At 42.2% G+C, this 26,071-nt stretch overlaps 1 protein-coding gene across 16 annotated transcripts in view; it reads left to right on the forward strand.

Annotated features, from left to right (window-relative positions):
* ERC2 (ELKS/RAB6-interacting/CAST family member 2) overlaps positions 1–26,071 on the forward strand; it is a 939,781-nt gene that overhangs the window by 804,837 nt on the left and 108,873 nt on the right. The gene's annotated exons all lie outside the window — the stretch shown is intronic.

Here is a 26,071-nt window from a genome sequence, read left to right on the forward strand (position 1 = left end):
TATTTCATTCTTTAGCAGACTTCCACTAACATATTCACCATAAGATAAAAAAACATCTGCTAACAGCCTTAGATATTTATATAATAATATAGATATCCCAGAAGTATCTATGGAAGCCTCACTGTCTTAATAGTTCCAGCAAAATCCCCAGATGAAGCCCATCCCACCAATTTTTGCCCCGTTCCCATCCATGAACAAACATATCACTGTGTGGGTAAGAAATAGGATATTTTGGCTTAGTTAGGCCTATGTCATGTTCCATGCCCAAGGTCTTACAATGGGTGAGGTGTGATTCCTTGAAGGAAAAAAGAAAAAAACCAAGATACTGCTACAGAAAGAATCTGCCCTGAATGATGAGCAGGTAAAGAGAGCATCTGCTGCAGGGGACGTGTTGAAAACCTGCAGCAGACTCTCACAGAGTTGAAGGGCAGGAAGTGTAGCCGAGCAGCACAAGACTGGATCTGGAGAATGGAAAATCAGGATACCTGTCTATTTTCTCATCTGTTCTGTCCCCTCTACCTTCATTATACTCTTGCCATAGCCTACGTGTCCCCACAGCCTTTTCATGGAATTACTCAGTCCCTTGGAATCCCTCTTTCTCAATCCCTGGGGGAAGCAGATCATTAGTCAATCTCAGAACTAGGCTGCAAGCTCCAGGTGACTGGCTATCCTTATAGATATATTTGCCTAAAGCAAGAGTCCTCACTTGGTATAGTCAACTCTGGCAAGTTAGGGCCGATCAAGCTGTCTGCGGGGTTTCTCCTTCCAGGGGTATGGATAAAGTAGGATCTCTAGAAAGATACGGCAGAGAAAGTAATAACATGTGTCAAGAACAGTCAGAAACTTGGGCAGAATCAGGCTGCAAAGCCATTCCTGGAATGGGAGCATTGTTGAAAAACCTGGAATCTCATTCATTGACAAAGACAGATGGACAAGGAACAGGCTCTCCAGGAAGCAGGGAGGCCAAGTTTGTCACCAAGGAGGCAGACAAAGAATCAAAGCCAAGTCTTAGCTGCTCCAACACAGCCATGGATTTCTTCTCCAAGGGAGGTAAAATGCAGACACAGGACCTGTGAATTGTAGCATCTTTTAATATCAGGCAGTGTAGGACTTCCCAGGCAGCCCTCCTAAAGTTGCTTCCTCTCAGTTTGACGTGAATGTCCTCAAGGCTCCAGCCCTCTGTGGTCTGCCTCCTCATCTGAATGATATACTGCCTCTTCTCTCTCACCCTGGGTCCAAGTGTGAAAACATCTGCTTCCTGCCCTTGATAAACTCATAAGCAGCCCAGGGGGTTAAGTAAGTAATTTTATTAGAAACAAAGATTAAACGCACACACACATACACCCACAGGAACAAAAGTACCATAAATTCACACAAGTTGGTTGGCTTTGGTTTGGTTGGGTTAAAAGCAAGGGAGCATATTCTTGAATATAAGTATTGAAATTAACCTAGGTGCTACACATGGATATTCTTTCTCCGCTGACATGGGTTTAAGTTGACAGAGCTTTTAGGCCAAGCAGAATGTTAGGCCTCTCCCTATCACTCATTCATTTGTTCATTCATTTAGCATATATGTGTGTGTCCATTGTGGACCAGACATTGTGTCCCAGCATCTTCTTCCTTTCTGGCCCCAGTTTATGCTTTCTTTCCCTTCTGTGGGCACCTAAGCTTCCCTCTTCTCCTAGGTATGAATTCACTGTATTTCCTGATTTCAAGGATCGCTCCATGTAATTCTGCACCTGGGACCCCCCCAGAATTGTCCTCATACCCTTGAGATCTCATCTCTGTCCAATTGGTCTGGGTACATGCTAACACCACTTCTGAAGAGGAAGGTAGGGTTTCTGTCCTAGCACCTGGACCTAGTCTCCCCAGAGGTGGCTAACATATTTCCATGGTGTCTGAGCATCAGATTCTGGGCATAGTCAAAGCCCCCTTTTGAGTGAACTTACATGTTCCAGCTTTTTCCTTGAGAACTACCTCCAGCTTTAAGCTTATTTGCCAAGTCAGGCAGCTCACTGACCCTGAATCCAATGAGCAGTTCACCTGGCTTTGAAGGCCTTTCTCCAGGGTGTTCTCAAGCCACACGTATTGTCAAGGGACATGTAATAGAAGTGCTTTTACTAGAGACCATTCCTTAGATTGTATTTGAAACCCCTGTGCTGCCCAGTCTCCAGCAAGATAAGAGATGGGCCATTTTGTGAAGGTGGTAGCTGTACTGTTCTAATGTAATTTGGTGAGTAAAAATGAAGGAAAAAATGTCAAGTTTTCTTGATTTTTTTTTGTTTTAGTTTCTAAAACAAAGTGGTAGTGATTAGCCAGCCCTATCCACCTTTAAGGAAGTCAATTTAAAACCTGGTAACCAGCCAAAAACATAAAATATTTGAAAGCTGTGTATTTATTAATTAATGTATTTACTTGGGGGATGGGCAAGGACTACAGTTCCTGTTCTTATGGTGCCCTTTGGCAAAAAGACGGCGAACTCTAATGTGATTCTTTGGGGAATCTCTCTGAAGTAGCAAGTCATTCATGGCCAACCTTTTAATTGAAGGTAATAATAATTCCAATAATATTATTAAGAACCACCATTAGCACGGGAAGGACTGAATTCACTGACGTCATGTCAAAGCTATGCCCAGTGATGACTGCCTTGCCGAGCCCCTGGGGGAATAACTTTCATAATCCATTGAAAAGTTATGAGCTCCTTGTGTTTGCACCGAGAAAGAAATCAGCATTAACCATTTGAGAAGCCATGTAAAAATGGAGAAAAAGCCACTTGTACTTTTAACAACTTAATTAATGGTTGCAAATGGAGTTATTTCTCACAAAAACCCCATGGAGGAGGTGGGGATGTGTGTTGACGATGGAAAATTATCCTGATTTTATAGGTGAGAGCAATTTCCAGACACTAGGAACAAACATGGTCAGGGAGAAAGAGAAAAGATGACTTTTGTTGTGGAAGGAACAGGGCCCTCAGCCAACGGACTCACTGTCTGGGTTGGGACAAGGGCGATCATTGTGTGGGGGGAACTGAATGGAGTAAGAAGAATCTGGGTTAAAAGCCTAACAGAATTGGGTTCAATTATTGCTTCTGCCATTTGTTAGCTTCCTGACCTTAGCCTAGAAGGGTTAACCTTTCAGAACCTTAGTTTTATAATCAATAAAATGGGGAAAATAATAGTCACTAACGTGTGGGATTGGAGGAGCCTTTGAGATAATGTATGTCAAATTCTTAGCCTGACGCCCAGCCCACAGACAACTACTACTATCTAGTATCTTCATTATTCTTCTTTTTAAATTAATTCTACAAATATGTAATTAGCACCTACGTTGTGCCAGGGACTGTGCTGTATATACAGATCAGTTTCTTTTGATTTTATAATCTAGTGGGGGAGATGGAAAAGAAAAATAAAATAAGTGAGCACATCAGTTAGGTAAAATGCTTGCAAACTGTGCTAACTTTGAAAGCCTGGCTCCCATGAGTGCTCAGCTGCCATTTGTGCCCAGGAGCAGACAGTAGTTTTTCATAACTTGGTCTTTTGAGTCAGTCAGACCTGGGTCAGAGCAACTTAGGTGCCAGTTTCTGCTCCAGGCTGTGTCTCTGTGCTTTGTGAGCTCCGCTTCTCCTTCTGTACACTGGGGGTGGGGGAACATTCTAGGTGGTGCCTCGAACACAGTAGGCACTCAGGAGAGAAGTGCTAGCCTTTTAGCAGCTCAGGCCCATGGTTTTCCATCTTCTGCAACATGATTCTATACTCCTGAGATTAATAGGAAGAAGGAGTAGCGCTAATAGAAGGAATAGCACTTCCATTTCTTTTCTTGGACACGGATGAGGAGGTTCCTCCTCTATGTCTGAAGATTTTATACAAAAGTGGGTTCCAGGAGGAACTTTGGCTTACCAAGGTGTCTCCAGAGGCCTGATTCCAAGGAGGAGTTGGGTGCAACAAGGCTGGTTTACAGGATGAATGAGTCTCCAGATGGGTGGAAGGGCCCCAACATACCTGTGAGACCACGATGAGTCCTGACAGTGGTAGGGAGAGTGTGACAGGGTGCAGGAAATGGTTGCAGTGAAGCTGAGAGGGACTGTCTTACTGCCTCTTAGTTTTCCTTTGAAGGATTTGATCTAACACTAAGCTTATAAGTCATGACTGAACACTTATTTTGAGACTCAGTCTGGTTTGTCATTAGCAGGCTAGGCTTTTAGAGTGTAATCTATGGCTTGTGGGCCCAATCCAGTCCCCTGCCTGTCTTTGCAAATAAAGTTTTATGGGCAAACAGCCATACTCATTTCTTTACTGTGTATAGCTGGTTTCTGCACAACACAGAGCTGGGTAGTCATGACAGAGACTACAGGGCCTCCAAAACCTGAAATATTTCTTCTCTGGCCCTTTGCAGGAAAAAATCTGCCAACCCCTGACTTAGAATATTACAGTTTAGGTAGGAATAGACTCATTGGCTGATCCATTCATTCATTCATCAAACAAATAATTATCCGCCATAAAGTGCCCTAAACATTGTTCTGGGTTCACAATGTCCCAGAGAATGTGCTCAATACTTGTAACAGCTGTTGTGAGTCGGTGATGTTATTATCCCATTTTGCAAATGGTGAAATGGAGTCTGGGGAAAGCTGGCTGACTTTTCCAAGGTCATTTAGCCAGCAAGTGGCAGAACCAGGACTGGAATCACATTTGTCCTTGTTCTCCCATGTCAGTATGGATTACTGTGAGAAGCAAAGAAAGATATAAACATTGAGAATAATTTATTTTAAAAAAATCTCTGACAGAAACTCTTGCAAATTAATGAGATAGGTGAATGAAGTTGCTACTTCCTTGGCAGAGCCTCTCTTGAGATGGCTCTTCATTGTGCCTTGTTCTGATCTCACACACTGATCACTTTAGATGATATCAAAAAATCATCTGAAAATGTTTTCCCTTGTAATGATATGATTTCACCACTAATGTTAATAAACATTACAATGACATAAAGCATTTCCTGTTCCAACCCGAGACATCTTGGAGGATTTGTCTAAATATTAGCATACCTTTAAAATAATCAGCGGGTGATTAACTGGATAAGAGGTCAAAAATAAGGATGTTTAGAAATAAAGAAATAATAAAGTGAGGCAGGTTTTTCCTCTCAGAACTCCATACGGCTGTGGGAGAGCAGAGAGCTGGCATCCTGCATTACAAGGTTAGAAAGCAACCATATTCATGAGCAAAAGGGGGATTTTTGTTATCTTTTTGGTGTTCATTCCAGATGTGGCTTTTGCTGGTGTCTCTCCCCTGCAGAAATGCAAACCAGAGTTTCAAGGTGGAAATAAGAGAAGAGCATCTTAGCTGAAGGGACCCTGCTTCCTTCTAATGACAATTTATGAAGACGGTTTAATCTCACAGTCCAAGTAGAGGGTCTACTGACAAGTTCTCATATGAACTGATTAGGCTTCCCCTGTAGACACTTTTATCAGACTGATTCATTCCTCTGGAAGAATGCTGGCTTTTACGTTTTTTTAGAAGAGATTCCAAATGGCTTGTCAAGATTACATCTTGCATGTGAATCTCAGCCAGGATTATATTACAGCCAGGACTGACAATATTTAATAGGTAGAATACAGGCAGGATCATAGAAATGGAGCAAGCTGGTCCCAATAAATAGTCGGAGCATGGTGTATGGTATACATACATCCCAAGTAGCTTGCAGGCAGTTTGTGGATTGGACATCTTGAGAGAATGCATGGATACGTAAAATGTAATATACCAAAAAAATCAATTTCTTCAGCTTTTGACAGTTACCTTACAGCATGAGCAGATTCTTATAAACCGTCTTCATGTCCGGGGCATCCCATGACTGGAATTTCTAACCACCCATTCAGATCCCCTATAAAAACCATATACTTGGGAAGAGAAGGGAACCAAAACCTTTTGTGCCAAGCTGGTGTAATGCAGAGATCTCAGCTGCATTGGGCAAGTGCTGACAAACTCACCACATCTGAAGGGGCGTCTTTGGAGTGGCAGGTCCCTTGCTCCTGGAGCACAAATAGAGCCTCTATCAGGCTACATGGGAGGTGAGCAGAACACGTGGCCTTTCCCATCTCTGACCCTTGACTCCCAGACATGGCATGGTTTGTAATGAGGCCTGTAGCCAGACAGGAAAGGGGATTGAAGAGATATACATCTGAATCATCTTTGTATTGCTCAAAAAGAATCAAGGACAAAATCCTTTAAGGTTTAGTTTTGCCTTTGCAGGAACATCAAAGGAGAAATGTGTTCATTCTTCCTGGACTCAGTAGAATGTAAGCTCCATAGGGGCAGACACTTCCCCCAGTTTTTTCACTGCTAGAGCCCCAGGTTTGAGACCTGTGCCTGGCCCATAATAGGCACTCAATACATATTTATTAATGAATGAGAGACCACTGAGTATTCATGCACGTATGTGCTCCATCAACACATGTTAAGTTAAACACCTATTATATGCAAGGCATTGAAGTAAGGAGCTCACAGACAAGTAGAGGAAGACACATATGCCAGCCAATAGTTTCCACATTTTCAGAACCTATAGGCAAGTAACATGGAGTTATTTTATAAAACCCCCAAATGTGCCAGGCTGTCCACCGGGCTGATAAGTAAATAATACAGTATAGTTGACTATTTTTTCAAATATATGTAGATTTGGTGTGGTCGATAAAATATAAAATAATTTAAAAGGGTTAATGGATTCCTGATCCTTTTTTGTCATCATGTGATTTCTCACCCATAAATGGTAAAATTATTGTCACAAGAGGGTCATGGAGCTGTGTCCAATACAAAGGGCAGGCAAAATGGCATTGTGGAAAGACTGACCATACTCCCAGGAAGACCAGCTGGTTAACCATGGCCAAGGCAGGGAAGGACCCAGCCCCTGAAGGTCTCATGCTTCTTTTTATTTCCAAGCCTGTGCACATGCTCTTCCCATTGCCTGGATCATCCCATGTCATACCACCCCTACTCCCACCCCCTTGGCCCTATTAATTCTAACTCCGGCCCTTCTCCTGCTTCCCCAGGAAAATTTTCCCTGGACCCAGCCTGGGCAGGTCCTTCACTCTAGGGTCTCGTAGCCCATGGCATCCTTTTCTTTTCTTTTTTTTTTAAGTTTATTTATTTATTCATTTAGAGAGAGCAAGAGAGAAGGGGAGAGGCAGAGAGAGAGAGAGACAGAGAATCCCAAACAGGCTCCACACTGTCAGCACAGAGCCCAATGCAGGGCTCAAACTCACAAAATCATGAGATCAAGACCCGAGCTGAAACCAAGAGTCAGACGCTTAACCAGCTGAGCCACGAGGTGTCCCCCTCCCCCATGGCATCCTTTTCTTACTCCTCATATTATTTGTCATGATACTGCTATTTGTGGGATTTAGCTGATAACCTCCATGAAAGCAGGAGCAGGTTGGTTTTGCTGGTCTTCATAGCCCCCATGCCTGGCACAGGCCTGGCATGTAACAGGGCTAGGCAGATAGACAGATGGGCAAATAAAGGAAACTCTGAACAGCATTTTTAAGATGTGGACAGCAACACGTAATAGTGGGGTTGTTACAAGGTTAAATGAGATAATGTGAAAATTCTGGCTTGTACTGCTACAGAATAAAGGCTATTATCATTGCTATAAATACGATTAGGAAGATGAAAACCTCGAGTGTATAGAACAAGATAACGCAGGAGGAAGATAATGCAGGAGGCAGTGACTGAATCTTCCAAAGTGCAAAATGCCACCAGAGTTGTCTGGACATCTGGTGCTTTCGGCACCAGCCCAGTTGTGTTGTGTAGGGGAAACTATATTGTCAAACCTGGTGGCATCACAGGAGATCCAGGTGGTGAGTACCAGTGACTGGTGTCTTGGTGCTGTTCAGTGAGCTACACCACTCCTCTGCCAAGTTGAGTTCAGAGCTATGCCTTGCCAAGCTGATACACCCATTTCATGATCACTTTTTTTTTTTTTAAGTGTGAGGTGCTAGTCTCCTGGAAGTGACTGTCCCTGAGTTTTGAACCATGCAGGGATCGTGGTGAAAAGACCATCATGTTTTCAGGAGACAGCAGGTGAGCCTCTTTCCATTGTTGGCAAGCAACATAGCATGGTGGCCAAGTGCACAGACTCTGGGGCCAGGCTGCCTCCATGAGAATCTCAGCTCAGCGACTTTCTCACTGTGTGACTCTAGCAAGTCATGTAACCTCTTGACTCCTTGTTTTTCTTGTATGTAAAATGAGAGATAATAGTGCCTGACTCGTAGGGTTATTAGGAGAATTGAGTGTGTTAATGTTTCTATTAACTATTTACTAGTGCTAAGATAATGCCTAGTAAATAGGAAATGCAAATAGATAAATGGATGGGTGGATAAAGCAGAAAAGCTTGTAGTGAAAATGGACAAGAATTCCTGGTAGGAATCACTTGTATTTCTTAAGAATTTTACTTTACTACCTTCTAATTTTCCCAGTAGCCTGACAAGGCAGGTTCTACTACTTTGCCCTCCTGTAGAGCAAGAATCAGAGAGGATAAAGTGCTAACACTTGTCCAAGGACATGTGGAGATTAGGTGGCAGAGCTGGGTTCTAATGTAAGCCTTTCAGAGTCTTGTAAGATTCCAGAGACCTTAGCTCCTGAACACAAGACCCCTTAGAAAAGGTCATGTGAGGGAGTAATTTCTCTCCACAGACACTACTACCTAGTGTTCTGAAAGCCTAGCAGTGCCGATTATGCTGGACTCATTTTGGTTCATTTACTTATTCACTCATTTGTTCATTCAGTAAATATTATGGAATGCCTTTTCTGCCTCAGGTACTCTTCCCACTGTTGGGGTATTTGTGGCTCCTTACAGTCTGCCATGAGTTGTGTTAATCTGGGTGCTTTCATGCATCTCTTTAGCAAATATTTGAATGGTAGGCCAGGCACAGTTCTAAACATCAGTTATCTGTCTTAGAGCTCACAAAAGACCGAAAAAGAGGGGAGTTACTCATGTTTGCACTTACCAATACCTAGCAGATAGTGAGTAGTAAGGATTCTCTTAACTGGATGGATGCACAAATGGACAACTTATGGATACTCAGGAAAAAAATAGTGGCAGGATGATATAATGGGAAGGCCACATACTATTTGCATACTTGTGTTCTTGTCCTGGCTTTGCCACTTACCTGGTAACCCTTCATAAGTCATTTAACCTCTTAGAAACTTAGCTAGCTAACCAACTTCTTTTCTTCTCTCCCTTTCTTCCACAGAATTGTATTAAGGATCGTGGTTGTAGGTCAATGATAATTGGGAGTGAGATGATATTGATCTAAATTATCTTTAATGTTCTACTTTAAATTTTATAATTTAATGATAGTTTAGATGAGTTACATTTTCTGAGTAGTCTTAAAGTTCTAGGTTAGGACTGTAATCATCTCAGGCTGCTAAAGGTCCCATAGGATAAGGTGAAGGTGAGGGAGAATTGATCCTTGGCCAAACTAGGTGTCTTTGGGCCACCCCTTGGGCTTCCACTGAAACCAAACTTAAGAGAATGGAGAGATGGGAATTTGGGCCAATAATCTTTGCCTCCTTACCTCCATCTCACCCTGTCTCCCAGAGACTGACAGCCTTCCAGCAATGGATTAAGAATGAACGGGACCAGATTCAAGGAAAAAAATGACTGGAGCCTCACAGGGATCCATGCCATGGGCCTCCTTTCTTATATTCTCTAACCAGTTAGTTCTCCTATCCAATTTGATTGGGATGCGAAGCCATTGTTCTACCAGCAGTTCCCACCACTTGCCAACTTTGCAAGTTGGTGTGTAAATGGGCACACAGCCGGCATTTGCTCTCTGGCTAAAATGTTGAGGCTTCCTTTGCTGGTGTGTATAGAGAGAGCCAGCTGTTTGGCAATCCCTCTAGCTCATCCACCCAATGGGAGTTCACCTAGAGAGTAACTCAGCACAGTATCAGGCGTGAGCAAGAGTTAGTACAGGCTTGAAGGTCAAGCATCCTTGGTTGCAATCCCAGTTCCTTCGTTTGCTAGCTATGAGACCCTGAGCAAAGGACTTAATATCTCAAAGCTTCAGCTCCTACACATGTTCCACAGGGGATGATAAGAATGCTGACCACTTGTTATTGTGAAAGTTTAATGAGATAATCTACATGGAACACCACACATGGGGCTGATGCAAAGTAGATACACAGTAAACAGAAGCACTTTTTATTATTGTTGTTCTTTGTGGAATTCTCTTAGGAGCCAATAGTGTGGATTTGATAGTGATAAAAACCCCCACATGTTTGTCTAGCCGCCTGTCAGGTGATGGTTGGTAGCCAGCCAAAAGTGGTCCATTTGGTTACAGTCTTCTGGAAGTATTCAGCATTCCAACTATTCTTCCTAACTCCTAAATTTTCTCAAGCCTTCTTTTCACCGCAAGCGTTCCTGACCTGAAAGTAGGAAGAAACCAAGTGAGAATTTAGTTGAGCATGCACTATAAAGATGGTCCATTTAGTTGGCAGAGTGAGAGTTTTAGAGAGGGTGTTTGAAAGACTAACTTGTAACTTTTGATGCCAACCCAGAGGCGTGAGGCAATATTTTTTCTTTTCTCCTGGAAGGTCCACAGCCTCCTTCTAAGGCAATCTCTTGGGTTTCGTTGAATTGGCTGTTACATTTGGAAACCAACTTGTGCATCTGAGCATTTGGGGAAAAGCTATTGACTAACCCTTGCTCTCTTTCAGCCTGCCTCCCTTTTTCCAATATTTAGGAGTCTTGGCCAAAACAAAGAGCCCATTGTGTCCCTGGTACAAGCACCAGAACTAAATTAAACATTCATTGAGTCTTAATTAATTGTATTAAGGTTAGGCAATTCCCACTGCTTGGAAAAAAACCCAAATACTTAATTTACTCGCAATGTGGTGTGTGTCCCCTAGCATTGAGCTAAACCACCACGAAACAATCACTCACTTAACAGAAACTGGGGCCTCGGCCCAGGAACTAATTAGCCCCTCTTTCTCTATATATAGCTATCTTCACCACCAGGACCATCTGGAAGTTGTTACCTTCCAAATTCTTTCCATCTATTTTTTTTTTTCCAAACCGATCATTACTGCCATGATTCTTTCTTTCTTTCTTATTCTTATGTTACGTGACTTCCCACTCTTAGATTCTCCGGTGTTATCTAGATCACAGCCCAGCTGCTCTGCGTATTTACCCTCTGTTTAATTTTCAAGTGGCACACCTATTTTTATGTACTTTTCCCAGTGGCAGAAGGGGAAAAAAATCTTTGTGTAAAACTCAGAGACAGAAGCGGGAATGATTGCCAACAGGTTTGGGCCTACCCAAGCTGATTGTGTGCCCACCAGGAGGCCCCCGAACTCTGTGAAGCCCCTGCAGTAGTGTCTTTAATGGTCAGGGACACATGGAGAGCTCTTGGAAGACCTTGGTTTCTTGCCCAACTCATTGAGCAAAAAGCACCCATCTAATCTGCCCTTTCTTTGGGGAAAACTCACCCAGGTTAGGGTCTACTGTGCTTTGAGAGTCAATATGGAAGTATAGAAACTGCCCTAGCTGACAATATACTTTAGGAGAGTGCCTTCACATATTTCATGAACACTTAATTAGTCCAGAGCCCTTACTCTGACTCTCAAGAGCCCCTCTGGTCTGGCCCCTGTATGCCTCTCTCACTCCCCTTTTTTTTTTTTTTAAGTTTTTTTTTTAAGTTTTTTTTTAACGTTTTATTTATTTCTGAGACAGGGAGAGACAGAGCATGAACGGGGGAGGGTCAGAGAGAGAGGGAGACACAGAATCTGAAACAGGCTCCAGGCTCTGAGCCGTCAGCACAGAGCCCGACGCGGGGCTCGAACTCACGGACAGTGAGATCGTGACCTGAGCCGAAGTCGGACGCTTAACCGACTGAGCCACCCAGGCGCCCCACTCTCACTCCCTTTCTTATCAACATGCCCTGGTTTACAACAGTCCTGGAACTCTGATTTTCCTTCTGCTCCCCAACACGCCAAGATTAGTTCCACATCAGGACCTCTGAACCTGTTGTCTTCTGTGTCTGGAACCCATTCCCCTCCATCTTTGTAAGACTAGCTGTTTATCATGCAGGTCTCCACTTAACTGTTACAGCCAGAAGAGGCCCTCCCTGGCCACATCATTGGAAGTCTCTTCCCTCCAGGGAAAAGTATTTTTCCCCTCCAGGCCCTCCTTGTCACATCCCCCTGTTTTGTGCTCTCAAGAGCACCTGCCACTATGTGAATTATATTATTTGTGACAGTATCTGCCTGTCTTCAGTAGAATATCCATTCATCCATGAGAAGTACCTTTATCTGTATGGTTGACCATTTGTGAGCCCAGCCCCTGGCATAGTTCCTGGCACTATTGTTTAATAGATACATTATCAGGGAACAGCTAATACCTTAATCTGTAGCTCTCTACATATAATTACATAATGTAAGCATTTGGGATTCTTTCAAAATTTAGAATACAATCCCAAAGTTGCAAGAAGCAATGAATATTATAAGAAACCTTGAGTAACTCTAGTAAAATCAACAGGAAAACTCAAAATCATAGGCTAACTTTACCCGAAGTACTCTCCAGTTCACCATAAGTTTCAGCATTTCAGGTTCATTCCCTCTGTTTCTGGCATTTTATGGCCCCCTTGGGGTAAGCTTCTCCCCTTCCTACTATCCCCAGGCATCAAAGCAAAAGCAGCCTAGCTTTCCAGAGTTCATCACTCCGTGGCTTCTGACCATCTCTGGGAGACTCGGCTTCCCCATCACTTCATGGGCCTGGCATCCCTTCTGGCATCAAGCTTCACGATATATATTGCATTTTGGCAGCAAGGCCTGGGGCACTAGAAGTGTAATTATTTCTTGTTTTTGGAGGATGTTTCTCATCTTCAAGCTTGGAGACTGACTCCCTCCAGGTAAAAGGAGGGAGTCCCTTTTGTCCCTTCGCAGTAGTTCATGTGCTTTTTTTTCCCTGCTGCTTCAGCCCCTAGTTCATAGTCCCAAATGGCAGAAATCCCTGGATAACTAAGCTCCTAGTTCTCAACTCCGTTTATCTTAAAATTCCCCATATAAAAAAGGCCCATGGTGTCCAGATTTCAGTAAGGCTAACAGGACCCTCTCTATAGAGTATCATGTGTCAGAGCCATAAGTCCCAAGGAGGAATCCAGTTACATGGGAGTTCAAGTCCACAACCTGCTCTTCAAGCATTTTGATTTTCCTTTGAGTGTCACATTGGATTCAACTAATTCATTTTTTGGAGGAGAGAAAATATTCTTAACAGCCAGGTCTCTGGCTTGGCTTTCATCTGGGAGGCCTTCAGCTTTTCATCTTCTCTCTTCAGTCACCTTTGTGCAGACCTTTCCTACTAAGCCTCTGGGACTTGAATCCAAAGAAGAAGGAATTCAGGCCTCAGTAGAACCCTGCATAGGTCTGTTTCTTGGCTGATGACAGTCAGACTAAAAAAAAAAAAAAGTCAGAGTAAACATAAGTAAAAAGGAAGGAAATTTTTTAAAAAGTCAAAGGCATATGTAAATAAAATAGAAAATATCAACAATAATAAGAAGAAATGATCCACAAAAATAAAAGCTAAATCTTTGAAAAGATTATACATATATAAAGAGAGAAAGAGAGAGAGACAGAGCGAGAGAGAGAGAGAGAGAGAGAGAGAGAGAGTCTAATATGGTAATCACTAGCCACATGTGACTATTTAAATTTAAATTAATTAAAATTAAATAAAGTCTTACATCATTTCCTCAGTCACACTAGTCATGTTTCAAGGGTTCAATAACCACACTGAGCTAGTGGCTAGTGCCACAGTATTGGGTAGTGTAGATCTTTCCATATTGTACAAAGCACATAATGGAAGATTTCCATTGTGGCAGAAAATTGAGTTGAACATCTCTTCTATAGTCTAACCTTAATCCAGGGTAAATAAGAGAGAGAAAGAAAAGAAGATACAAAATGCTGCATTAGGAAGAAAAATAGGGACATGACCTCAGAGTAGGGACTTTTTTTATTATCATAAAAGGTATTATGAGTAATTTAGTGCTGATGTATTTGAAAAGCCAGATACAATAAGAAATTTCCTGGAAGAAAATAAACATTTGCAAACTGATTCAAAATAAAATAGAAGCAAGCCTGGATATATTAGTAACCATTGAAGGGACTGAATCCATAGCTAAACTATGACCCTACCTCCTTCCTCCTCACCAAATCAAGTCAAGATAATTTTATAGTCAAGTTCTACTAAAACTCCACGGAACAGCTAATGTCTTGAATTAAAAGTGGAAATGGCCAGAAAGTCCTGGACTGAGAATGTTAGTCCTTCCTCTGTCCCTTCCATGTCCTATGGCTGAAGGCAAGACACTTTCTTGCTATCTATACCCTGAAACAGTTAACCTAAAAGGTTTCTAAGGGTCTAGGCAGTTCCATGGTCCCATTACTCCAGACTCTAAATCACCCATCCTCCCACTAATCTTGTCTGCACATTTATAGCTTCCAAGTATTAAAGTGATAATATCAGGGCTCCTGGGTGGCTCAGTCCGTGAAGCCTCCGACTTCGGCTCAGGTCATGATCTCACAGATCATGAGTTTGAGCCCTGCATTGCGCTCTGTGCCGACAGCTCGGAGGCTGGACCCTGCTTCAGGTTCTGTGTCTCCCTCTTCCTCTCTCTCTGCCCCTCTCCCACTCATTCTCTCTCTCGCTCTCTCTCTCTCTCTCTCAACAATAAATAAACATTTAAGAATTTTAAATAAATAAATAAATAAATAAATAAATAAATAAATAAATAAAGTGACAATATCAAATCATTTATATGACCAGTCTGATTTGCTCTACTAATGATGGTTGTTAAATAGACCCAGAGAAAAGGGAAATTGCTGGAGAAGCAGTTGACTCAACAGTATTATGGAGAGGAAGCCAAATTATGATTTGTTCCTATCTCATTTAGGGACAGTTTCTCCACTGAAAAGAATCTACTCGTAGCCCTGAATAATAACACTGTCCAGTGGGAGTAGAGGTTGTGCTTTTCTTGATTTTATATTAGTAGCAATAGCTGATATTTATAGAATAATTCTCACATGTCAGGCATAATCTAACTGCTTTATATGCATTAGTCTATTTGACATGCATAATGTCCTATGAGGTAGGTAAATATGGACTTCCTGTTTTAATGTTTATTTTATTTAGTTTTGATAGAGAGAGAGAGAGAGAGAGTGTGTGTGTGTGTGTGTGTATGGGTGAGTGAGCAGGGGAGGGGCAGAGAGAGAGGGAGAGCGAGAAAATCCCAAGCAATCTCTATACTGTCAGCACAGCAGTGGGCTCAAACCCACGAACCGCGAGATCATGACCCAACCAAGAGTTGGACACTTAACTGACTGAGCCACCCAGACACCCCAATATTGACTTCCTTTTAAAGGCTAGGAACTGCAACTCAGAGATGTTGTTACTTGCCCAGAGGTCACATGGTTCTCATGTGTTGAACAGAACTCCAGGTCCAAGAGACTGTACAAACTGTGCTCTTATGCACAGTTAAGTTATGCGTGCTTGTGGACCGTCTGTGGTAGCTAAAAGTATTTTTCTTTTGGTTTTATGTCTTTGGTCAGCAGGAGCAATTCTTCTGTACCATGCATCTGGTAGAAGTTACTTTTCCAATGCCACTTTATCCAAAGGACCGTGAGGAGCCATTTATTTTCTTCTGTAATCAAAGTCATCACTGGCTTTGGCTGTATTCAGTAAGAAAGCCAGCTGAGTAGTAAAAGTGCATTTGTGTCATAATATTAGTCAGTTACATGTGTAAAAGATGGAAGAAAGGATAATTTCTCAGGCATTTTATACTCTAGGAGGGTGTATGGATTGGAGGGGCCATTTCTCAGTGAATATCTTTAGCAGACTTGGGGAAATTACTCCATCATCTGCCTCCTGCTGATTTCTTGAAGGGTCTAAAGTCCTTACACTGGTGACCACCAGAGCTGACCATCAGCAGTGATCAGCAGCAAGTCATTTTGCCTGATGTCCTTTGATTTTTGTGGCTTTTCTCAAAACTTTGTCTACAAATATCGCACAGCCCAATATGGAAGTAAATGCTTGCATGCTCGGAGCCATCAAGGACAGTTCTGCAAGGGTCAAAAAGGCATGCTGATGAAGAATTTCCTTGTGTTATCCAGACTTATTAAGTCAAGCACAGCTTACCTCTGCAATTTGCATTGTGCAAGATGGACTTTGGGAAAGTTAGGTGGATGAGGAACATTTCTTGGGAACTAAAACAAAAGTACATTCAGTTTAAATTCTTCAGAACACACCTACCTGAGATAATAGGGTACTTCTTTAAAAGTTTCTGAACCCACCACAAGCCTCCTGTAGAAACACAGACCTGCCTTTCAGTCCTCTTGAGTTATCACAAAGGCTTAAAGGAATAATGTGCCTGGATTTAGCTTTGCTTTAAGTCTTTGTGCTGCTGACAGGGCTTAAAATGGGCAGGTAATCACTGGTACAATGTGTCATCTTTTTTCCTCCCTTTTCTTATGAAATAAAGTGCAAGGTACTTACCCCCCTTTTTTTTTCATCTTAAACCATTTCTTTTAAATGAAATAAAGTTATCACCATTTGCCTTTGGCCTCATGTTTTTGGGAAGACTTGGTGTCCATGGTGAGATGGAAATGAGTTAGGTATGTAATAAAGGGGATACTTTATTAGTATCTTTATTATTAAAGAGTACACGACTCTCCATTCATACTGACACTTGTTTGTCTATGAGGCATTAAATGGATGATGTTAAATGTTAATGAGGTCTCCTGAAGAACAAGCCAGAAAGTAACCAAGGCTGTGTCTCCTTCAGTGGCTTAGGGACTGGGTGTAGAACCTCTGTTTTCTTGCCTCTTGTTTTTAATTCCTTCTTTATCATACCAACACCAAATAAATGGTTACTTTTTTTTTTAACCACTTTAGGATGAGCAAGGTGTCATGCTAAGTACATTTCATCCTTAGGAAGTAAGCATTTGTGCTTCTGTTTTGCAAGGGAGGAAGCTGAACTTAACAAAGAGTCTGTCCCCTGGGCTCAGGGCTGCTGAGTGGCAGAGCTGGGCCTCAAACCCATCCTATGGGATTCTGTGTCCAGGGCATTTAGACCTCATGTCCAGATGCCTAGTCACTGACCAGAGTGCCTCTATCATGCTCCACTTCCTATCTGTCCTCTGCCACGGGACCTCACCCTTCCCGTGGCCTCTTGGTGGCCTCCCTGACTCAGAACTTTCCTAGCCCGTCCAACCTGAGTGCCTCAGCCAGGTTCACCTTCCTGAAACACTTTCTCTGTGCCCCTCCCATGATGAAAGATTGCCAGTTCCTCTTGTTTCCAACCACATTAGGTTCAACTACCTCTACTCAGTCCTCATATTCCTCCCAAATAGGTCCCCTGGGGAAGTTTTTATGAATTTTCCACCACTCCCAGATAATGAGATATTTTTTCCTCTTCTAAAAATATATAGTGTTCATTTTTCTTTCCATGTCTTCTTGAGTATTGTTTGCCATTGTCTGAAATGCCCTATTTTCTGTCTGAACCTACCTATTGGATTCAGCCTAGATATAATCCTTTAAGCCTCCTGAAAATTTTTGAAAATGTCATTATCTCTCTTTTTCCTGACCTCCTGAGGCTCTTAGAATGTCCTAACTCAGTTTTCCCCAGGATTCCCTTTTTTTGATCACTGTAATTTCCCCTACGGCCTTCTTGTCTCCAGCTAGACTAGAAGTTCCTTATGGCAAAGCAATGGTCTTTATTTCTGTTGTTCTCGCTGTGCTTAACAGAGGACTAGACAATAGTAATTGTAGCTAACAGTGTTGACCACTTAATATGTACCAGGCACTGTTTACATGTATTAATTCTTGTAATCTTCACAACAGTCCTCTGAGGTAAAGACTGCTGGTAGCATCATTTTCAGGTGAAGAAACTGAGGGACTGAGATATTAGGCGACTCGCTCAGGTGTTAAAACCATTATGCAAGCTAGGCAGTGAATCCAGGGCCTCCATGCTGCACTGTGCCCCTTACACTGTCTGATGGGCCAAATACATGCCAATACACTTCCAGACCTAGAGAACAAATGACAGAGTGTGAACTTTTTGTTTGGGATTTTATGCAGCTCATGGTTCTCAGACTCCCTCTAGAACTGGGTTCTCAGCCTCTCCCCTCCCCTGTCACTCAGCAGCTGGAGATTGTGTGCTAAGTTTTAGAAAAGTTTTCTGAGTTTTATCGGCACTCTCCAATCCCACTTGGAGCCAACCTGACCTTTGCATGGTGGGTGTAACTCAAGCCCTCACTCCCCTTCTCCAGTAATAAGAGCCTTTTCTATTTGGCATTAAATGCTTTAATCCTTTTGGGAACAAGGTAGAATATAAACAAACAAACAGCGTTGAGTATTTTAACTTTTTAACAGCAACAAAAACTTCCATAAAACTCTTGAAAATGAAGTACAGTTTTGTTGTGAGAAATTTGTGACACTGTCATTTCTGACCCTGGATCTCTGTAGTACATTTAAGCAGCTAATTTTGGGAAATTGCTGGTAGCTTGCATTTTCCCATACAGCAAATTTGCAAATGTTGTTGCTCTAACATGTTTTCCACTTTAGTGCTCTCCTTTTGCCTAGTAAGTGTTGTGCTTTCGGGGATTTTTTTTTTTTCCTAAATCCAACCAAATTATCATCATCAGAAATGCAAGAAAAAATCACGTTAATAAAAGACCTTTAAATTCTAAGATCCAGGGCGTGTCACTGTGTACCTCAAAATCATACTGTATGCTGGGGTGACACCTCTCCCACCACATCTCTGACTCATCCCCAAGACAGTGCCTTGAATGGAATCAGCACTTAGTATATGTTTACAAGGTAGAATGTTGGATGTTTTCCCTGGATTCTACAAACAGAAGTTGGAATGGTAATCAAAAGCAAAGTGGTTTCCACCAAAAGCGGTGTGACTAGAGTTTCAAAGAGTTAACTTTGTCAAGTTAGATTGGGGGATTTTACAATGGCAGCTGTTGATGCTGAAGGAGAACATAGATTTGGGTAAGAAAAAGAAATCATTCTCACTCAACTACTTCTAGCTGGTTTTGGGAAAAGGGAGCCATTTTATCAGGTCTCCTTTGAACAAGAACGGTGATCCTATGTGATGCTAGTACAAACCCCACGGTGTCCTGTCCTGGTTTTGCCTCCTAATCTCGGCTCTCACTACTGCCCATTGGGCACGTGATGCTCTGGAACGCTGGCCCACTTGGCGTTCTCACACATCCTCTGCCCTCCTCAAATCCATGTCTTGGCTGCTACTCTCCTTGCTGGTAAGGCTCTTCCTTCTCCCCCATTTGGTCTAGCTGTCTCCCTACATTTCTAAGCTTCAGACAAGGAATTCTTTTCCCCAAGGAACCTTCCCTGACCATCTCCCTCCCCTACAAAAGTGGAAATGCCACTTCTCACTGCTTCCTAAAATTTGCTGTGCATGACCTGTTAACACTTTGTATTATAATTATTAATGTACTGGTGTCTCCAGCCTCAGAGTTTCTTGATCTCCACATCACCCAGCACAGTGCCTGAAATATAGTGGGTACCCAGAGGCCTTGTTGAAAAAAGAAGCCCCAAGGGAAGATGAGTGATATTTCACAGTGGAGAGGGAGAAGCTGAAACCTATCTACATGAAATCCCCAAATATATTCCATTCTTTCTTTGTTGCCACCCTATCCTGCCTTTCATGAAGGAGCAGTTGGCCCCATGTGAAAAGTCAAACACACTAGTCTTCAGGGACATTTTATGTATGTGGAAAAGTCTGGCATTTCCCAGAGGGGTGTTTGGCCAGCCCACCACTTGGGAGTTTTATCATAGAGTGTCTCAGGAGGTGTTATCTCCCTCTCTGGTCTTTGGGAGAGAAAAGGTGATCAAAGAAGCCAACTGTAGGGGAACTTTTAGAGTCAGAGAGTGGTCTTTATGGATAAGGAAGGGGTCTGAGCTTCCAGGAACAGGGTGGAAATGGGCATGATCACAGTATGGGGAAAATTCTTCAAGAGCCTCCTGACCATTTTCACATGCAGCCATCTTTCATATCCCTATGAGATAAAATCACCCTAAGGGTCATAAACCACTGTCAGGGTATTGGACAAGCCCCATAGGTAGTTGCTCTGAGCCAGTAAAAGCATCTTAATTGACCTAAATGACAACAGTTATGTTATAAATATCTAGAATTTATGACCTGAGAAGGCATAATCACATCTTCCATCAGTTAAGTTTGCATAGGAGAAGCTTGGTGGATTTAAGATAGGGCTGCAAGTTGGGGGAAATCTGATTAGCCTTAACTTTATGACAAACACAGAGCTAAGTGAATCAGACTGCTTTCAAGTTCCTGATCCCTGGGAGTTAAAGGCAGTGGTGTTTCAGAGTCGGTAAAAAGCCACCCCGTCCCCTCTGTGCAGCTGTCATTTTATTGGCCTTGTAAAGTCTCGCGTTCACCGTGACAAATCCAAGACCATATACCTGCGAAGAAGAGATGTTTTAGATTATGGGGTGTGCAGGAAGCAGACGGTGGAGTTAGAGGGTGTAAGCTGAAGGCTGGTTGGTGTATGTGTTTATGCTGAGCCCTCTTTGGAATGTGCAGAGTCATTATGAAAAGCAAGTAAATGCCGCACCAAAGAGCACACCAGGATCTGATGAGATGCCTCGGCCTCTACGGCATTTGAGTAGGTGAAATTCAAGGCAGAATTCTAAAATGAATGCATGCATCTAAAAATTCCACGGATCATTCAAGTTAGTTGAAAATTAAACTTGGATTTTAAAACATAATGTATTTCCTGAAGTTTTCTATGAAGAGAAAGCATTGATATCAAGCAGTCCTATTACATGTGAAGCAAAAATCATAACAAAACCATCCCATGAGAGGATGTGTGTTTTTAAAAAGACACATTATAGAGATAAATTTGATATCATTGATCAACCGGGTGATTGCCCTGGACTCCGTGATCAATGGAGTGGAGGAGTCATCTTTGAGGTAAAAAGTAAACAGCCAACTTAATCCCAATTTGCAGAGCTTCAAAGGTGAACAGTCATTTTGCTGGGCAATGAAGAGCTCAAGTTATCTATTTAATGCCAAAGTCTGTGAAGTCAGTGAAAATTCTTTAATGAATTTGAGAACGATCCTTCAAAGAAGCCTCCAATTGAAACCCATAGAGAGGCCAGTTGTCTTTGAACTCCAGAGATGAAGTTTATCCTAGATTAACCTGGTCTTTTGGCTGCCAGGGACAGAGTTCTGAATTTCGAGAGTGGCATTATAGTGCTTTGTCAGTCTTACCTGTCACTGATGTATTATAGCATGGACAAACCCTTTTTGCTTCCCAGAGCTTCCTCCATCCAAAGGGTCCCAACCAAAGGGTCCATTTTGCACGTGAAATTCTTGCACATGTGCATGTTCTGTTTCTGAGGGGTCAAATGGACCCTGAGACATACACTCAATTCCTTACTTCTCAGCGGGTATGAAACAAAACTTCAATTTTAGTTTTATTTTTATCATACTTTCCACTGTACTTCTATACCTTTAAACCTTGCATCTTCCAGATCCAAAATTCCATGCTTTACAATGTGGAAGAAATAGGAAATCTGGAACTGATTATGAAATTATGAAGGAGGGGAGGTGCAGAAACGTACGAGGATAAGTGTACAAACGCATAAGCTCTGATATACACAAAGCCTGGTGCGAAGGACACATCATTTTGGGTTTGAACCCCTGCTTTTACATTTCAGCATAATGCAACCTAGCATTTGCTTGGTGTAGTGCTTGGGGAGCTTTTGGTGTTAACAGAATTCTTTTCTAAAGAAATTCCTTTGGATTCCTTCAGAATTTGTCCAGTTTCCAGGTTCCAATAGGAAAAACATGGATGAGATTTTAATAGAAAAATAGTGCTTCAGATTTTTCATTTGGCAAGCACCTACACTAGAGCTCCTCTTGTTTTATTGAGTGGAACGGGTCAGCATAATAGAGGAGCTCTCAGTGTTTGTACGCTGACGAGACAAGCGTGGGCCCCCTGGGAAATAGGCCCTCTGGGGGTTGGAGCCCACTTGTGGTTTGCCATTCATTTTCATCTCTTTGGAGAATACACTTGAACAACAATTATATGTGCCGATAAATCAAGACCAAATCCTTTAATGTTCTTTACTCATATCTCCTTGAGGAGGGAAACCTGGATCTTTCCGTAAGTTATTTCAGATGTGATTGTCTTCCTATTGATCCAGTGGTGCTGGTAGTGGGATGTTTTATTGTTTGGCTTCAGTGCTTTAAAACTGATTTTAAAGGCAATGCCTTTTTATTATGAAAGATTTCAAATAATTCAGAAGTCTTTGCAAAAGAATTCCATCGTCCAGGAATACTAACATTTTGGTGACATAATGTGTCTTCCCAGTCTTTTTTTCTGTATCTAGCCTCTTAAAAAAAGAAGAAAGAAATCATATTGTAAATGTTTTTATAACTTGCTTTTTGAACTTAACATTGTGTGTCGGACATGTTTCCACATTAATGGATATATACCTACAGCATCATTTTAATGATAGAATTTTGTGTTATTTAACTAGTCCTTAACGATGAACACTTAGCGCTTTTTAAATGTTTCCTATTAGAATGATGTAGCACTTTGGGTTTTACCTTTATGCATGTGTCCAATAATTTTTTTTAATAAATTCCTAAAAGGGAAGGTCCACATCTGCATGGATACATATTGTGAAGTAACCTCTTAGGCAATGTCCATTCACCCTACTTTTAATTTTTTAAGATTTTTTTTAAGTAATCTCTACACCCAACATGGGGCTCAAACTCACAACCCCAAGATCAAGTCACATGCTCCACTGACTGAGGTGCCCCTCACCCTACTTTTATGTCTTGAATGGGACCACCTTGCTGTACAACCCCCCACCCAAGTCTTTTGGTTTTGTTTTACTTTGCTTTTTTCCAATTTAACTCTAATTGGTACAGAGTTCTCAGAATTTTACCTCTGGGTGGTAGGGCGCACACCAAGAAAAACAGCTAAAATGCTAAACTTGAAAGTCAGGGCACGGAGGGAGAGAAGAAAAGCATGCTTGTAGAAGTGACATGATGATGCTCAGCTGGCTTTTACCCTGCGGGTACAGTCCCTTAACTTGAATGTACGAAGTTTCTGAAAGAGTCCTCTTTCCCAGTTTCCCTGTGAGGACAGTTTTCTTTGCTGCAGGTGAAGATTTGGAGGCCTTGATCAATAAAATTAGGGAAATGGCCAGTGCTAGAAATGGGCGAGAGGTCCCACTTTCCTTACTCCAGATCTTACAAACACATAAAACAAAATTCAGTTAACCGGCTGATTTTTGCTGGGCATACGTTTTGAATCTGGAGCTTCTTGGCCATTGAGGAGTCTGAGGTTCGGGGCCCTTTTATCCTTTTATTGGTGAATTCACTGAAGTGTAGGCAGACAGAAAATGTTCAAGTGGCAGGCAGATAAACTTGTTAAATCCCTGGGAGTCTTTCCTTCCTTGCTCTAGGAGTTTATCATCTTGGCGGAGTTAAAAGGCAATTAGACCTGCAGGTCTTTGCCGGCTTGTTTATTGGCATTTTACACATGGGTGTTGAAGAGACAGGGTCGTATTAAACATTCCAATCCTGCTGGCCGGAGGGGAATGAGACCTCGGCCCAACTAAGTCTCCTTGAGAGAGAGCCTTGCCAAAAAGCTGGAGGAAAATCGTTTAAATATAGTACCTGTGCCCCACGATGCTCATTGTTGGTGGAAAATTGCAGTCGGCTAGCTCCATGCTGTGTTACATTTCCTGGGAAATGGTTTTATGGAAGGACGTTTGATGAAAAAATTCATTCCTTTTGTAATTGTTAGCTGCCCCTGTGGTGTTAGTTAAGGTAGAAGCACACTGGAAATGCTTCTTGCCCCAAATCTCCAGGGCAAACCCATTCATGATGAGGGAAGGCTACCAGTTTGAAATTGGATGAGGGACAGATTTCCATTAAGCCTCCTGGTCCTTCTGGTTCTCTGGGCCTCCCCTCCCCAGGCAGGCTGGTCCTGGGCAAGATTGTGGAGAAGTAGGTCTTAGATTTGTGCAACAACTTCTCCCTCTTCTCGCACCCCTCCCTCCCATCTGCCCAGCCTTTCCAGAAGAACTCTCACACTTGTGTGCTGGTGAAGTAATACGGCCCCCATCCCTGCTTCCCAGGAAATTTGTACTTTGTTTTCAGAGTCAGCTTGGGCACTCATCTCCATGGAAGTGAGGGGAATTTGCAGGGCTGAGCACACCTTGGTGGTTAAAAACACAGGAGTCAAGCACCCATGGGATCAACTTAGGGCTCTATGACTAAACTTGTGGCAGGAATCCCTTCTGATCTCAGTGTTTTGTTTCTATTTTTGTTTTTCTTAATCTGTAAATTAGGGACAAAGATAATCTCTACCATGCTAATTTGTTGAGAGAGTAAATGAAATAATTCATGAAAAGTGCCTATTACCATATGCTTGTCACGTAAGAGCACAATAAATGGTGGCTATTATTATTGTCATTATTATTAAAGTAAGCTTTATTTCTCTAACACGCACAGAATATGTGTAATATATGTACAGATGTGTACACACACAAACACATACACACCCCTAGTTGGCAATTATTTTTTGGCCAAACTTGTAATACCTTACTTAGCTATTGTTATTTTACCAGTCTAGGGTGCTGTTGACATATAAAAACTTATGTCGAGAAAGTGAGAAGATTCTTGCTCGTGTTCAGAATACCTGGAATATTTGAGGACTTCCCAATCCCACAACTGACTATTGTCAGCAGTCAAGGGAACTCCTTTCCTAAGTGGCTACTGCTTATCCAGATCTTTGTTTCTTAAGAGTCAGGCACCCTGCCTTAATTTTCTCAACTAAAGAAAACACAATAGATGACTGCAGCTTTTATTCCCGATCTGACCTTCCGTGTTCTGAAACTAATTTGCCCTAGTGTCTTGCCAGCGTCTGTGCAAGGACTTCCTCTAGCCGAGTGATGTGGTTCTGATTAAGGACATCCTATAAGACCCAGGAGGATCGCCTGGGAAGGAAACCGGACTGAGGCTCCAGTGAATTTCCATCCTCCAGTCGGATACATGATATTGAAGACCAGAAGGTGTATGGAGTTTATCGTTAGGAAGACTAGGAAAGAGAATTAAAGCAAATGGCTGACAAATTGGCTGTCTTTTATGCAGAGTTGACAAGCTAGTAAGCTCTTACCCGAAAGAGGATATGCAGAGCCCTCGGGCCAAATGGCTCTGCAGGCAGCAGGCTTTTTGAAGTCTCTGCTTGCAGGCCACCACTTTTAACAAGGCCTCTGCTGAATTGCCTCCTCATAAAGATGTGAAAACTGAATTTTTTACCTAAAATATCTTAGTTTCAACAACTATGATCATTGAATCCTCTCCTTAGCGCGTGAGATGTTAGGGTAGAGTGCATGTGTTTTTTTCTCCCTATTGGGTCATAACTGCTAAACCTTGCTTTATTATATGATGCTAGACCTTTCCCTGGGGCCCATGAGGCACCAGCTCACCCCTGCTGTAGCCAGGAGGTGACTCTGCAGAGTGCTCAAAGATCCCCAGAGTCGTGGGTGCTCTGCGTCCTGGGGTCCCGGGGACGGCAGTGGCAGTGGCGGGCAGGGGGCAGTGCAGTTTGGAGAGCTTGGAGTGTCTTTACCAAATATCTAAGAATCTACTAATAGTTGTAACTCTAATATGATTTTCTTGTTAATCTCTGTCAAACCATGAAATCTGATATGCTAGCCATGACTAAGCCGTGAAATTTGTCAACTTTGTCTGTGATTTACACAAGCTCTTTTAAAAAAGAAAAGTCTTAACACAAAGTGTGGAACATTATTTCCCAGCATGCTGCTAGTATCTTATGACAACAAATAAGAACAGAGTGTACACATTTCTTGTGCTGTTTCAGGGACAGAGGATGGAGAAGATAAAACCCCAAAACTGAATAATGTATTTCCCTTTGAGATGATAAATATGCACATGGTAAATCTGCTTGCTAGATGTCAGTAGAGATGAAATAAACATTCAAAACAGTTTTATGCTTCATATCAT

Source organism: Herpailurus yagouaroundi, unplaced genomic scaffold (assembly GCF_014898765.1).
Source record: "Herpailurus yagouaroundi ecotype Mexico unplaced genomic scaffold, PumYag 213, whole genome shotgun sequence".
NCBI classification, from domain to species: Eukaryota; Metazoa; Chordata; class Mammalia; order Carnivora; family Felidae; genus Herpailurus; species Herpailurus yagouaroundi.